The sequence below is a fragment of the Lepisma saccharinum genome, chromosome 8, assembly GCF_977018435.1.
Source record: "Lepisma saccharinum chromosome 8, izLepSacc3.1, whole genome shotgun sequence".
NCBI lineage: Eukaryota > Metazoa > Arthropoda > Insecta > Zygentoma > Lepismatidae > Lepisma > Lepisma saccharinum.
This window is the reverse complement of record NC_139236.1, coordinates 10078847-10093586: the sequence shown is the minus strand read 5'-3', so window position 1 is coordinate 10093586 and position 14740 is coordinate 10078847. Positions and strand designations below refer to the sequence as shown.

General features: G+C 40.6%; 1 protein-coding gene across 5 annotated transcripts in view; it reads right to left on the bottom strand.

The window, feature by feature from the left end:
- LOC145990857 (nucleolar protein 4) overlaps window positions 1-14740 on the bottom strand; it is a 372663-nt gene that overhangs the window by 39399 nt on the left and 318524 nt on the right. The gene's annotated exons all lie outside the window — the stretch shown is intronic.

The following is a 14740-nucleotide window of genomic DNA, read 5'->3' as shown; positions in this document are numbered from 1 at the left end:
GTTTTGACTTCAAATATACTTTACAAAGGATGTCATCTAAAACACACTTTCTCTTTCAAGAGTTCATTAACAGATCTACACCAATCAATAGCAATATATTCACACTAAAAGTAAAACAAGAATGCAAGACAAATATAAATATGAAATCTAATTGATTTATATTAATAGAAAGCAAAAACTATTTGAACTATAACATAAAACTATTTCAACTATAACATAAAACTACTCCAACTATTTTGTAAATGATTGACATCTTTAACCAGTCAGTAAATGAATTAGTTCGATGTATATCACATTATAGTATATGCACGTATTGGCCAAATAATTGGACTCATTGTAAAAAAGAAGCACATTTCCTTGTTTTGAAAGTGTTCTAACTAAATAAAATTGACGATTGTTATAACTTTTTATGGGATTAAGCTGTTTGTCTGCTTCGATATAATCTTGTGTCTCACAATCCTTTATTTTACTGTCCCAAGAATAGGTGGCAACACGATTCTTTGCACATTCGCAAAAATGCCTGGAACAATACGTACATTGTTTACGGTGTTATACTTAAGGGAAGTAGGACCTTATCTTCCTCAAAATGTTGACGTGGTGTGAAGAAAAATGAATGTCAACTACCCCCTTATCGCCGCCACTGTTTGTAATTTAAGTTTTTAACAATTTTATAGTGAAAAAGTGTAAAAGTTTTGTACGAAAATTTTCTGTAAATCCAGAATGTTATACATTTCTGATATATTAGCCCATTTTTAAAAAATAAGACAACCACTTTTTTAAAAACTAAAAATAAGTACAAATCATAAATTTAATTTAGGAATTATGCAGTGCTGACTGCGGTGTCTCAGTCGGGAACTTTCTAACGATGGAAGCGGCTCCGCGCCCACCCAGTGTCGAATAACATGGGTACCTGGGGGAAACCCTGGGGGGTAAAGGCGGTCAGGGGCGTGATGCTGATCACATCAACCCCACTCACGACCGGATCAAGAAAGTGTGGGGCGTTACCCCCACACCACCTATACGCCTTCATGGCGTGGTGCTATGCACAGGGGAGAACTTTACCTTTTTTTACCATTTGCAGTGCTGAGCTGTGTGGGCATGTACTCTTCGCGACCTAATGAGAGGGTAACAGTGTAATCATTACAAGTATACAGTGTGCCATGTGAAAAATTCCCAGTCGAGGAAAATTCTAGTAACTACACTTGAAGCGCCTAGATAACAGAGGGGGTGCAGAAACCAGAGGGGAATTTCCCTGTATCCCCCTTCAAATAGCACATCGGAAATAATAACTTTCTAGCGATATTTGGTTTAGGTTCCATTAATGCTTCCGGGAAAGAAAACCAATCGGATCCGAGGTTTGTTTCAAAACATTAATAATAACTGATCAGAAAGTGGTAAATTATTTCATTACATATGTATTTTATTAATAAACTGATCAGTTAGCTTAGTTAATACTGATTATAAAAACATTGTAACATTTTACACTTAATTTTTCCAGCGAAATCATTTTCTTTCCTATGGTTATTCTGCTGAAATGCAAATTAACTTAAATTTCCATCTGTTATTGACTATCACAATAATAAGCTTCTTCTAATTCGAAACGAACGACGCCAATTTTCAGAAGGGGTTAGGTCCCCACTCTCGTGACGCAAATGCACCTACTCATTAGTATCCGTAAGTATATGTCGGGCTGCGGACTTCCCCAGTTTAGCAATAAATAGCACGGTGAAATAAGTTAGTGAACAACTCGGAAGAAAATAATGGGCGTCGCCAGAAATTTTTGCAGGAGGGGTCGGGCAAATGATAATAGTTTAATAGTAGTAAGTATTATTGCTACGTTTATAAATGTCATTATACAATAATAAATATCATAAACTAACAAAAATAAATTATTCGAAATATTATTATTATATAAATGAGGACACTCGATCCGCCAAACGAGTGAATACCAACACAACAACTTTTAGTATTTCTTTTGTATTTTATGGAGTTAGTATCTGAATGCATTTTGATTTTAACCTTTGCACATCTCGTTCAAGAAAAGGCTTTAAATGTTAGGGGGGATTTTTTTTTTATAAAGTGTGTGTATGACCTCTCATCTACAACTGTAATTATTAGAACTTTCAAAACTGTCAAACTATTTGTTCCTTGGATGAAATGGTAGAATGTCACACCTTGTTCCTGTATTTTTCACTCAATGTTTTCGATCCAATGCATTTTTAATTCGATTATTCTGTTCGAATACTAACTAAATGAACTTTATTTCTGTTCTTAACAATAAGAGGAACAAATTTTCGTGTTTCTTGTATCTTCAAATGAAGGATGTCAATTTCCGGGGGGGGGGGGGGGGTCCACCGACCTGTTCGAGCTCCCGCAGCCTCCCGACGCCCATGCGTGCACACCACGTGTCTCTTCAAAGTTGCGGATTCTTGTAAGGACAGGTGTTCTTTCCAAGCGTCCCTTCACCAATTTATCATGTCATCACCCATCAAATACGTGATTAGCCAAAAGCGGAAGAAAAACAAAGTGAAATAAATCAAATCAAACCAAGACACGCGTTATACTTTAAAAAATTAAGAAAAAAACACTCGGTTTCTGATACAATATTAATATATTGATCACTCCAGCCTCCAAATAAAAATGGTGAAATTTCGTTCCATAAGAGGGCAGAGTGTACAGAACCAGGCACCAGAGCCTTTCCCCTCCCTTTCTTTTAGTTGCCACGGCAACGCTTCTACACCCCAACCACTCTTCCAAAACTTCACCCCCTGCATCCCCTTCAAACAAGACCACTCCCCGATCAGTACGCCTCCTTATTCAGCTGCAGTAGACTTGGGTAACACTCCAATAATGTAAGATCGTCCTAGTTTTTCTCACCCCTAATGGCGATATTATATATTGCCTCCGGTAATTAATTTTTTCTTGAACATTCATTCATCTTTTTTATGAAGCTGCGCTTTCATTACAAACGTTAATGAAGAAGATATTTTTTTTCCGTTTCAATTTCTGAGATACTTGCGTGGATAAATATATCCTGCAGGCATGGGAGCCTAGAGGCTATGAGCAAGGGGGCATTTGCACCCCCTCCGCCGGCCCTCATATGGTTATATTTTGGGTTCCTCGATTGATTGATTTGGTTTATTTTACTTCGCTTTTCTGCCACTTGGATTCGAGTCTCCTGGTGGAAGCGTAACAACTTTCCTTCTGAGGTTTCGGGCTGTGTATGGAACCGGTGGCCACACACCATTGTGAGGAAGTTGGGGAGCTACGAATGAGTAGCGTAACCGGTCACGGAAACCTTCAACGACGACTGGGCGTTCGTTGTTCGTGTGGCCACACGTCACCCCGTAAGTGGTTGGATGATCTTCCACCTCGGCAAGCGAGAAGTGAAGCCGGCAGTCGGTAGGTAAGTCATGGCCCCAGGGACGTATGTTGTAGGCTATCTAGGCTATCTGCGAAGCTCAGAGATTTTTAGGTGAAAAGAAACCAACGAATTTTATGAGCTGACATTTTAGGTTCAGTTTCTTTGAAATATGATAACTACTATTTTCTTTCAACGTACAAAATAATTTAAAATGTCAATTTGGCTTGAGAAAATTGAAGTATTAAAATTAGTGTAAGAACACAACAAGCTAAAACACAGCATTAAATATTACAATGAAAATTTTCATATTCCGTATTGATTTCGCCGGATAGACAATTTCACTAACAATAATTATGATTTCTCATGTTGCCCTCCATATTTACTTATTTCATTAAACATATATTTTATTCCTTTGTTTGATGGATATTTTCATTTTTATCAGCATAGGTTAATAATAATAGTTATTATTATGTTATGTGATTACTTACTGTTATTATGTGATTGCCTATTTCCATTAATACAAAACTGTTAACGGGGAACAGCGACGCCTTCAGCATATCTTTTCTCAATTCGAACACCACAGTGAGGTGAGATAGCCTGCATCTTTAACTCAGCATACGCCACTTCATGGCCCTCACGAGCTATTGCGCCTCGGTTTTTTCCACTTTTGGCTAATCGTGAAGGTGACAATGAGTGATGATATGAAAGTGATGAAGATGCACTCACAAAGAACACCCATGCTCAGGCCGGGATTTGAATCCGAAACAGCTGGCGTAGTTGCCTTCTGTACTAACCACCAACCAATTGCTGATCTCACTTCGACCTGCCGAGGTGCGACATCATCCAACCAGTTACGGGGTGACGTGTGGTCAGCACGACGGACCCCCAGTCGTTGTTGTAGGTTTCCATGACCGGGTTACGGGTTCCCGTAGTTCCCCAATTTTCTCACACTGAGCATAAATTCGTGACCGAACTTTAAAATAAACATTGCTTCATCATTATGGCTTACTTGAAAACAGATTCGAATTTTCTTCTGAAAGTAAGACATTTGTGATAATTGTAAAGTGCATTACTGGGTGCCCAAACTGCAGGGGAAAGGAGAATTTACTTTTTCCTGATAGCCAAGGCTTATCATTAAGACGCAATAGTACAGGAGCAAAAAATGAGTAGGCAACTGCACCCCATGTCTCCCTAATCGCCGCCACTATATATTTCTGGGGAAAATAATAAAAAGTGGGATGGCCGTAGGCCGAGAGCGCAGAAACAAAAGGCTGCGTGCGCTTGTGGTTAAAAATGCACACCACGAGCGCACAAAATCCATGGCGATGTTGCCACGTTGTGTCAACTGTTTTTGCCTTTCGAGGGACCTCGGTTGGGTCGTTATAAGTTGACATGACATATTATGTATCGTATATTATGTGAATGGCTATATTCATAACACCCTATTCCATTTAAATAACCTCACTATCTCAAAGAATTTGGCCTCGTAAGACGGGCAATGTATCGCTGCAGAAGGAGAGAGACACCAGCAGATCCCAGAGACATAGTCGAAGCTAACCTAACCTAACCTAGCCATTACACAATCATAGATGTGGCAACGCAGCATTGGATGTTGTGCGCTCGTGGCAACTTTCACATACCAGGAGCGCCCACTTTAACATTTTGGTGCGCTACTGGACTGCACCCAGTGGGATAGGAACATGAAAAGGAGGAGAAAGTGATTCGTTAACTCAATACGCTCCTGATACATCTGGTTCGATTCTGAACTTATTACCTCAACTAGAGAAAATTAAGTTCTGTTTCTGCGTCTATTTGCGTTATGAATTTTACTTTGTAGTAATTAGGGAAATATACGCCATTCGTTCAACTATAATTTATGAACAGGCATTTGGGTACGTTACCAGTAGCTATGCTTTTGAATTTATACAAAATTCTACTCCTACACTCTATATCAGATGTATTCACATTATTGCACAATCAATACAAATAATAACCGCAGTTGGTTAACAGAAAAGATAACTCCTCATCTATACACAGCTAGAGACTGGCAACCCAATTTACACGAGTATACGAGCTCAAGACATAAGTTGCTGTATAGCAAAACATGAGAAAGGTAACTGATCAAGCCGTCCTCCGTAGCAGAGTGGTTAGCTTATCGTGCTACGACGTCAGGGGTGCCGGGTTCGAATCCTGGTTTTGGCATGGATGTTCATTGTGAATATCCCTTAATCAATTTCATATCATCACACATCCTCATCTTCGCGATTAGCCCTAAGTGGCAGAAAAGCGAAGTAAAATAAACCAAACCAATCATCTTAACTGTGGAAGGCGTCCATAGGTTTCCTTCGGCTGGAGGTAACATATTTTCCATGTAGCTTATATTATCAGGCATTCTAACAACGTTCAAATTGCATTGTTGTTTCGCAGAAACAAGTATAGCTTGCGCCTTCGAGCGACAGACTTTGTTTTGTAACCTATCTTTGTCGTACAAGGCCAAGTCAGTCTCGAGGTTATCAGGTGTGAAATAGTCACTATAAACTTTTTAACCAAAGTATGTGCAGACCAGATTTGTATTTGTATATTTTGCTTTCTGCATTAAATAAGCTTTAACCATTAATGAAACATAAATAGGTTTTATATCTACCTTCATTTTTACGGCGGTAGCAGAGTGCTTTGATAGATGAGGGTGCGAGAGTCCCTTTATCAATTTCATTAATTGTCATCTTCAGTATTTGCGTAAAGGGGCGGAAAAGGCGTAATCTGAGTGTGTCTTCCCCTTCTATCGCTTCTCGAGAAGTGGCCGTGGTTTGTCCCGATCCATCGCTCCTGATAACGAAAGTGTTTTGTCCGGGTCAGGTGTTCCCGATCCATTCTGTGAGTGTTCATTTCCTTATTTTCGGAAGCGATGGATCGGGAACACCTGGCCCGCAAAAAACACTTTCCTTATCAGGAGCGATGGATCGGGACAAACCACGCCCACTTCTCGAGAAGCGATGGAACGGGAATAAATCAATCTGAGAGTAATAACGGACACGTGCCTATTAAGTTATTACATTTGATAGGTCTTGCTTATGTATCTGGTATTTTAGTGAGACTATTGTACTTACCTTGAAAGTTGGGCAGTTTCATTGTATAAAGTGTATAAACACAATGATACAATGTAACATTATGCATCAACGTATCCGATTTGGTTTAAATCAAACGTTAATGAATTTTTCTGTCATAATCAATAACTTCCACAAACAATTCCACATGATTTAACACTGTACCTGTATATTCTAGGATAGCTAGGCTACCTGCGAAGCCTGAAGTCTAGAGAATAAAATACAGGAGAAAAATCGGTCGGAAATTGTAAATATTATTATTCATATCAGTGAGATGATGATACTGATTCTGGAGTTGGCAACCTGATTTATTAGGAGGTGGCAAATTTATTTCTATTCATAGCCTAGGACCACGTGACATAGTGAGATAGCCCAGATCTTGGGCTCAGTATACGCCACTGGTACATGTAACAATACAGAGTGGCTCCGAAAAGGTAACCGAAAGTAGTTACCTTGTTGGGATGGGGGAGCGCCACCCGTGACGGAGCGATTATCACTGCACGCTACGATGCCAGAGGTCTCTGGTTGGCCATGGGTGTTCTTTGTGTCCCTTCATCAATGTCATACTATCACTCTCACCTTGGTGATTAGCCAAAAGTGGCACAAAAGTGAAGTAAAATAAACCGAATCAATAAAACCTTTATTTCGGCTACCCTTCACTTTAACTCGGTTAATAAGATAATTTAGTACAATGTAATAATATAAAAATAACCCGTGGCTCGACAGTCCTTGAAGGGCCTAGGCCTATCTCCCGACTGCCAGTCTCCCTCCCACAATCCTACCTAGAGGTGTGGAGATCTTCAACCGAATTGGGTGACGTGGGGTCAGCACGTTGAACCCCCAGCCGTTGTAGGAGATTTCCGAGACCGGGTTACGCTACTCACTCGTAGCTCCCCAATTTCCTCACGATGGTGGGTTGCCACCGGTCCTATATCGTCCCGCAGTCGGGAGCCCAAAGCACAGCGCCTTAGACCGCACGGCCACGGAGGAGGACTTATAAGTACTAGTGTATATTTTTACAACAGTAACTACATTCTAACTAGGGTAATGTTAGTTTCATCGCCCACTATATGCTTACCAACTCACTTGGTTGCTGTGACTGTATAATAGCTACAATATATTCCGGATTATCTAAAATTTCGTTCATCTGAAACGACTTATTTCTAGTTTGTTCTTCACTTGCTTTTCTACCTCTTGAATTTGTTTGAATTGTTGTTTATACACAGATAGGCTAATCGGGACTGCGCCTACAGTTTAAAGTAGGAGCCGAACAGTGTGCATTGTGCCTCCACCGGTATTGAATTCAACCTCTTTTAATGATGAGAAAGAATATCAAATTGGTGGAATGCTGATGGACTATGTGTAACCATAGTTGGAACCTGGGTCATCTGACTAAGTAGTGCGATACGCTGACCACTCTGCCAGGCGGAGTGGTTAGCACAGCGCGCTACGATTCCAGGGGTCTTGGGTTCGAATCCCGGCATGTGTGTTCTTTGTGAGTGTCCCTTCACCAATTTTATCATTTATCACTTATCCTCATTTTTGCTATTAACCAAAGGTGGCAGAAATACGAAGTATAATAAACCAAATCAATCAATAAGGGGGGCAGATATTTATTTGAAAAAAAAAGCGCGGTACAGTGGAATGCGTAAGTATTACCACGCAATTGTCAACCATCATGTTCATGCGCCTTATTTTTACCCAATGAGAGTGTCAAGAATTGGAACAAATTGTCAAACAAGCAGCTGAAAACCTCGACACCACCATACCTAAAAACCTATTCTTTAAAAACACATAGGATGCAAGAAAAACATTGATAAAAATAGCCATAGACAATTTTCCTAGCAATACTTGTGCATCCCACTTTACTATCAACTCGCATAAACGAGTTTTTAGAGGCATACTATGGAAGGATGTTGAAAGACAGTAAATAAAGGTTGTATGACATTATGCAATTATCAGTACATAAAGGTTGATAAAGAGTAAATATCGACCAAGAAAGTGCAAAAGGGTTGCACTAGCTCCGCGGCCTTCAGTAAAGATGGCAACGCCTGTGCAGTTCGCGTCCACATCGGCGGGCTGTCAGGCGCTTCGTGGCACATGCATCTGAGCGAAACAGTCACGAAGTTTTCTTCCCGCGCCGTCGGCAGGACGAGAGGGACGTCTCAAAAACATCATCGCCACGGCCCTGTACTGTCAGCTCCAAGGCGCTCGGACGCAACCTGCGAACGTCACTCCTCAAGACGAGGGAAGACGCCAGACACCTGCAAGCATGACAGAAAGACCTCTGGCCAGCCACGGTCGTTGGAACAGCGAGCAAGAGGGGCGAGGTGAAACGTGCTGACGAATTTCTCGATTTGCAGCTAATTACTCAAGAACGGAGTTGTAACCATGTTTGGAATCACTTGCAAAGTAAATGGGTGGGCGTTAGCTTCAGAGCTTCAATATGGTAGGTATAGCATGTGCCCTAAGCACGACCCAACATGAAAAATATTAAAAGATCTTCTTTGAATATGCTGTATTCAGGTAGGGCTAACTGCTAGCTGCGAAAAATCATACAACAAGTTGAAATCAATTATTTCCTATTTCTGAGCAACGTTTCGCCGCAGAAGATCGCGTTGTAGTGGTTTGCTTAGTGCAAAAAGAGATGAAACAGAAAACCTGACTATAAACACACCACACCAATTTTCGTTAATGGCACCGAAGAAGATGTGTTTGGGATAGATTAGTGTATGTATTATTATTTGTGTTATCAATGTGTGAAAATTTGTATATTTTTAAGTATTCATTATACTTGTCGCCACTAGGTGGCAGGACAGTGCAGACTCTGCTTCGGAGACTGTGCAGGGCGTGGTACTTATCGGGAAATACCCGCACTGTACGAGAGAACAGCGAGAGACATTGCTACACGGTGGTCGACTCCATTCCAATGTAGTCCAGTGTCAGTGTACATTAAATAGTGTATATAATCAGTCCAGTGTTTAAATAAGAAACGCAACATTTTATGGTCCTCCGGGCCGGATTAGTTTACCGAGTGAACAATCTCTGTGAGATATGACGTGTTACGCATCAGAACAAACGTCTCAACTCGCCCGCCATGGAAAGAACGAGTGCTTTCGCGCGGTATCGAAGTGACTTTGTATGCAGTGTTCCAGTTACAGATGTGTACTGACATTCGTACTTACGTCAATATACGGTTGCATGTTTTGTGCTCAATCGTAGAACTTTCTGTGTCACAGTACTTGTTTCGTATTACGTGTAATTTTCAATCACAACCGTTACGCGTGTGGTTTGAACAGACATTCCGTATTGTTATATCGTGCGTACGTCGAATGTTTTGTTACAAGACCGAATTATACACGGTTGTATTCAGTGGACAATAAGTTATCTGTTACGATAACTCATCACGGGACTGAGTATCATAAATTTGGACAGTTTCAAGCCTCCACTACAGTATCCTGCTGTCGGCTGAAGTGACGTCATCGCCAACACCCAGGGAAACTTCAGGTCAAGGTCAGTAGTTAGCTAGGCTCGCACCATATTTTGTTTACTCTTTCCTCACGTACTATATTTCCTACATATCTTGCCCTCTTTCCTTCGCGATGGATGAAGAAGAGAAAAGAGTGTTGATACGCAAGAGAGCTGGATTTAGGGGCCAGTTAACACGAACACAAGCATTTGTTAATTCCTTTGAAGATACGGGGGAAGTTCAAGAAGTAAGGGTCCGTTTACAGAATTTAACACCTTTGTGGGAAAAATATGATGAAGTTCAAACACGTTTAGAAGTAGAAGATATAAACGAGAATCATGAACCTCACAGGGAGGATTTTGAAGAAATTTACTACAAGGTACGGGGTAAAATGGAATCCATTATAGAGAAACATAAACAAGCACAAGCTGCACCTACAGATGGATCGATTGTTGTAAACAATGCTTCATCATTAGGCACCAAACACATCAAATTACCCACGGTATCTTTACCCACGTTTCACGGTAATTATCAGGATTGGTTAGCATATTCAGATGCATTTCAGGCTATGGTTCACACAAATGACAATATTCCTAAAATACAGAAATTTCACTACTTGCGTTCATCATTGGAATCTGAAGCAAGAACACTTATAGATACTTTGCCCATGACTGATTCAAATTACGATATTGCATGGCAATTGTTGAAGGATAGGTATGAAAATAAACGACTGATAGCAGCAAGTCATGTCAATAACATATTGCATGTGAACGCAATTAACAAGGAAAATCCCACAGAATTACGTCAGTTTATCAATGATGCCACCAGTAACTTAAATGCTCTTCGAGCCCTTGAATTACAAACACCGTTAGAAGATGTTATTTTGATACATCATTTTTTGGCTCAACTTGATTCTCACACAAGAAGGGAATGGGAATTAAGCCATACCGATCAGTCGTTCCCTACACTAAAGGAACTGTTCACCTTTCTAGAACAAAAATGTCAAGCTTTGGAATCTATGAAGTCTGTTCACGTAAACAAAAATGTCAATGAACACAAGGTTAGCCCTAAACAGAAACACATCCGTCAGTCAAATTCTTACCTGACAACTACAAATACACAATGCTATTTTTGTAAATTAGCACATTCATTATATTCATGCAAGTCTTTTGCAGGCGCCAGTCTGAAGCAGAAACAAGAGTGTGTGCGCAACAACAAACTTTGTTATAATTGTCTCAGATCGAATCATAATTTTAGGAACTGTACTTCAGGTAATTGTAGACGCTGTGGATTGAAACACAATTCACTGTTGCATCCAGACGAAGGCGGTAAACGAGGAGGTCCTCTAAGGCAAGACCAACCAAGGAATGACTCACCAGACACGAGGAATGAAGCTGCAAGGACAACTTCAGTGCAATCTTCATACTGCACATTTAAGAGTAAACCAAGATCACACGTTCTGCTATCAACAGCTTTAGTAGAAGTCATCGATTCTAGGGGACAGCCACATACATGTAGAGCTCTCCTGGACAGTGGGTCTCAGTCAAATTTCATCAAGGAAGATCTTGTTCAGAGACTGCAGTTGCGAAAGCAGAAAAATCATATTCCAATCAGAGGAATCAATAATATTTTATCGGAAGCCAAGCACAGTGTAGACATTCAGCTGCGCTCAAGAGTGTCAGACTTCCAGACTTCACTTACTTGTCTCATACTCCCACGCATCACAGGGAACGTACCTTCTCAAGTTATTCATCATGAACATTGGAAGCTACCAACCGACATTGAGTTAGCAGATCCAGATTTCTACAAACCAGAAGGGATAGATCTATTAATTGGATCGGAACTTTACTTGCACTTACTTCTTCCTGAAAGACAAACAAGAGATGAAAACTATCCAGTTCTTCAAAATACTGAATTAGGTTGGATTTTAGCTGGTCGGATGGAACAGCCTGTACAACCTAGTACACCCACAGTAGCATGTTTTGTACGCATGGAGGATAATTTGGATTCTCAATTACGGCGTTTTTTCGATTTGGAGGAAATGTACTCGAAACCAAAAACAGCTGAAGAAGTAGCTTGTGAAAACCACTTCAATCAACACACCACCAGAGATGAAACAGGGCGTTTCATTGTTCGTCTCCCATTTCGATCAGATCATACAGAGCTAGGACATTCATACAACCAGGCATTATTCAGATTACATCAGTTAGAGAAGAGGTTTCAACAACAACCAGAGTTGAAAGAAGAGTATGGCAGAATACTCGAGGAGTATGAAATGTTGGGACACATGAAGCCAGTACAACCAGATCCAAATGAAGCTGATGACGTGTCATACTATTTACCACATCATCCAGTATTCAAATCTAGCAGCAGCAGCACGAAGACCAGAATTGTTTTTGATGCATCAGCAAAAACAACAAATGGAGTCTCATTAAACGATATACTGATGGTCGGTCCAACCACACATGACGATCTTCAGTCTATAGCTCTTCGCTTCAGAACGCACAAGAAGATGTTCAGACAAATCCTGATTCATCCAGATGACACTAAGTTTCAACGCATACTTTGGAGAAAATCTACAGATATGCCAGTACAAACGTTCGAGCTCACAAGAGTCACATTTGGTTTGGCATCATCACCGTTTTTGGCGACCAAAACATTGCAGCAGTTAGCTGAAGAGGAAGCAACCAAGTTTCCGAATGCATCCAAAGTTTTACAACGAGATGTTTACGTTGATGACCTCCTCACTGGAGCTAACAGTATTGAAGAAGCTAGACAATTGCAAGGAGAACTAATCGATTTACTGAATTCAGCAGGATTCACTTTGAAGAAATGGTGTTCTAATCATCCAGAACTTCTTGAAGCAGTACCAGCTACTCATAGAGAAATGCAACTACCATTTCAGTTCGACAAGGGAGCAAGCGTTACGGCTTTAGGCCTCACGTGGGATCCAGTCACCGATAAATTGCAAGCAAATAACAAGGAGATAGTGTCATGTTTTGAAGACAACATCACTAAACGACAAGTAGCTTCTATTGTCGCATCAATCTTTGATCCTTTGGGACTAGTGAGTCCAATAGTAATTTCTTACAAGATATTTCTACAACAATTATGGTTCCATAACATGGAATGGGACGATAAGTTACCAGATAAGCTCAACATGGAGTGGAAACGTTTGTTTCAACAGTTACCAAACATTAATCAGATACAAGTTAACAGATTTGTGCTAGTTCAAGGAAAAGTGGTTGACATTCAACTCCACGGATTTTCAGATGCATCGCAAGTTGCATATGGCTGTTGTTTGTATCTTAGATCAACAAATGAAAATGGTGAAACCACTGTACATTTACTTTGTTCACGTTCACGTGTGGCACCTATAAGAAGAATCACTCTTCCTCGTCTTGAATTGTGCGCTGCCTTGTTGCTGGCGAAACTAACACACAAGGTGTTACAACTACTACAATTGGAAGTCAGTAGAGTCAATCTATGGACCGATTCGAGGATCGTACTGGCGTGGCTTGCATCACCTGCAAGACGATGGAAAACCTTTGTAGCGAATAGAGTTTCACAAATTTAAGAATGTACTAAGCCTCAGTACTGGAAACATGTAGTGTCAGCACAGAACCCCGCAGATTTAATCAGCAGAGGGACAAATGTAGACTCACTACACACCTCTCAAATCTGGTTTCATGGCCCTGATTGGCTATCACTTCCAGCAACAGCATGGCCTTCGAGTCCAACATCGTCAAGGGATGATGACTTCGAACTCGACGAACTTGAAGAACAAAGAACAACTACAGTAAGTCTAGTCACAAATGCACCAACAATAGAATTTATCAGCAGATTTTCGTCGTTATTGAAACTTCAAAGAGTGATTGCATATTGTTTGAGATTTCTACACAATGCGAGGAACAAACAAGAGAAACACATAGGATCATTGTCAGCAAGTGACTTAAGATCAGCATTGCATACTTGCATTAGAAGCGTGCAACACGAAGTTTATGGCAAGGAAATACGAGAATTGTCTTCTAACAGTCAGGTGTCAAAGGATAGTAAACTTTCAGACTTGCATCCTTTCCTAGATGACAAACAAGTACTCAGAGTTGGAGGAAGACTGAGGCACTCACAGCTACCATATGATAGCAAACATCAAATCATATTGCCACCGAAGCATCATTTAACTGAATTGATCATTCTTTCAGAACACCACAGGCTATTACATGCAGGACCGCAACTCCTTATATCTTCAATACGACAGGAGTACTGGATACCAAGAGCCAGACAAGTGGTCAGAGCTATTCTGCACAAGTGCCTCATTTGTTTCAAATTAAGAGCATCTATTTCCAACCAACTCATGGGACAATTACCACCATCCAGAATACAGTCCACTAGACCATTTCTAAACACTGGAGTTGATTACGCTGGACCAGTTATCATCAAGCCGTCAATCACCAGAAGCAAATCAAGGTTGAAAGCATATGTAGCAGTATTTGTATGCTTTGCCACCAAGGCTATACACCTAGAATTGGTCGGAGATCTCAGCACCAAGCCATTCATTGCTGCTTTGCGAAGATTTACGGCACGCAGAGGAAAATGTTTGAACTTGTACAGCGACAACGGAAGAAATTTCGTCGATGCCAATCGTGAATTACAAGACTTGAAGAATTTATTCCAATCATCAGACTTCAACAAGTCTTTAGAAGACCATGCAGCTCAGGAAGGATTCAAATGGCATTTTCTACCACCCAATAGCCCAAATATGGCTGGACTTTGTGAAGCAGGAGTAAAGTCCATGAAGCATCA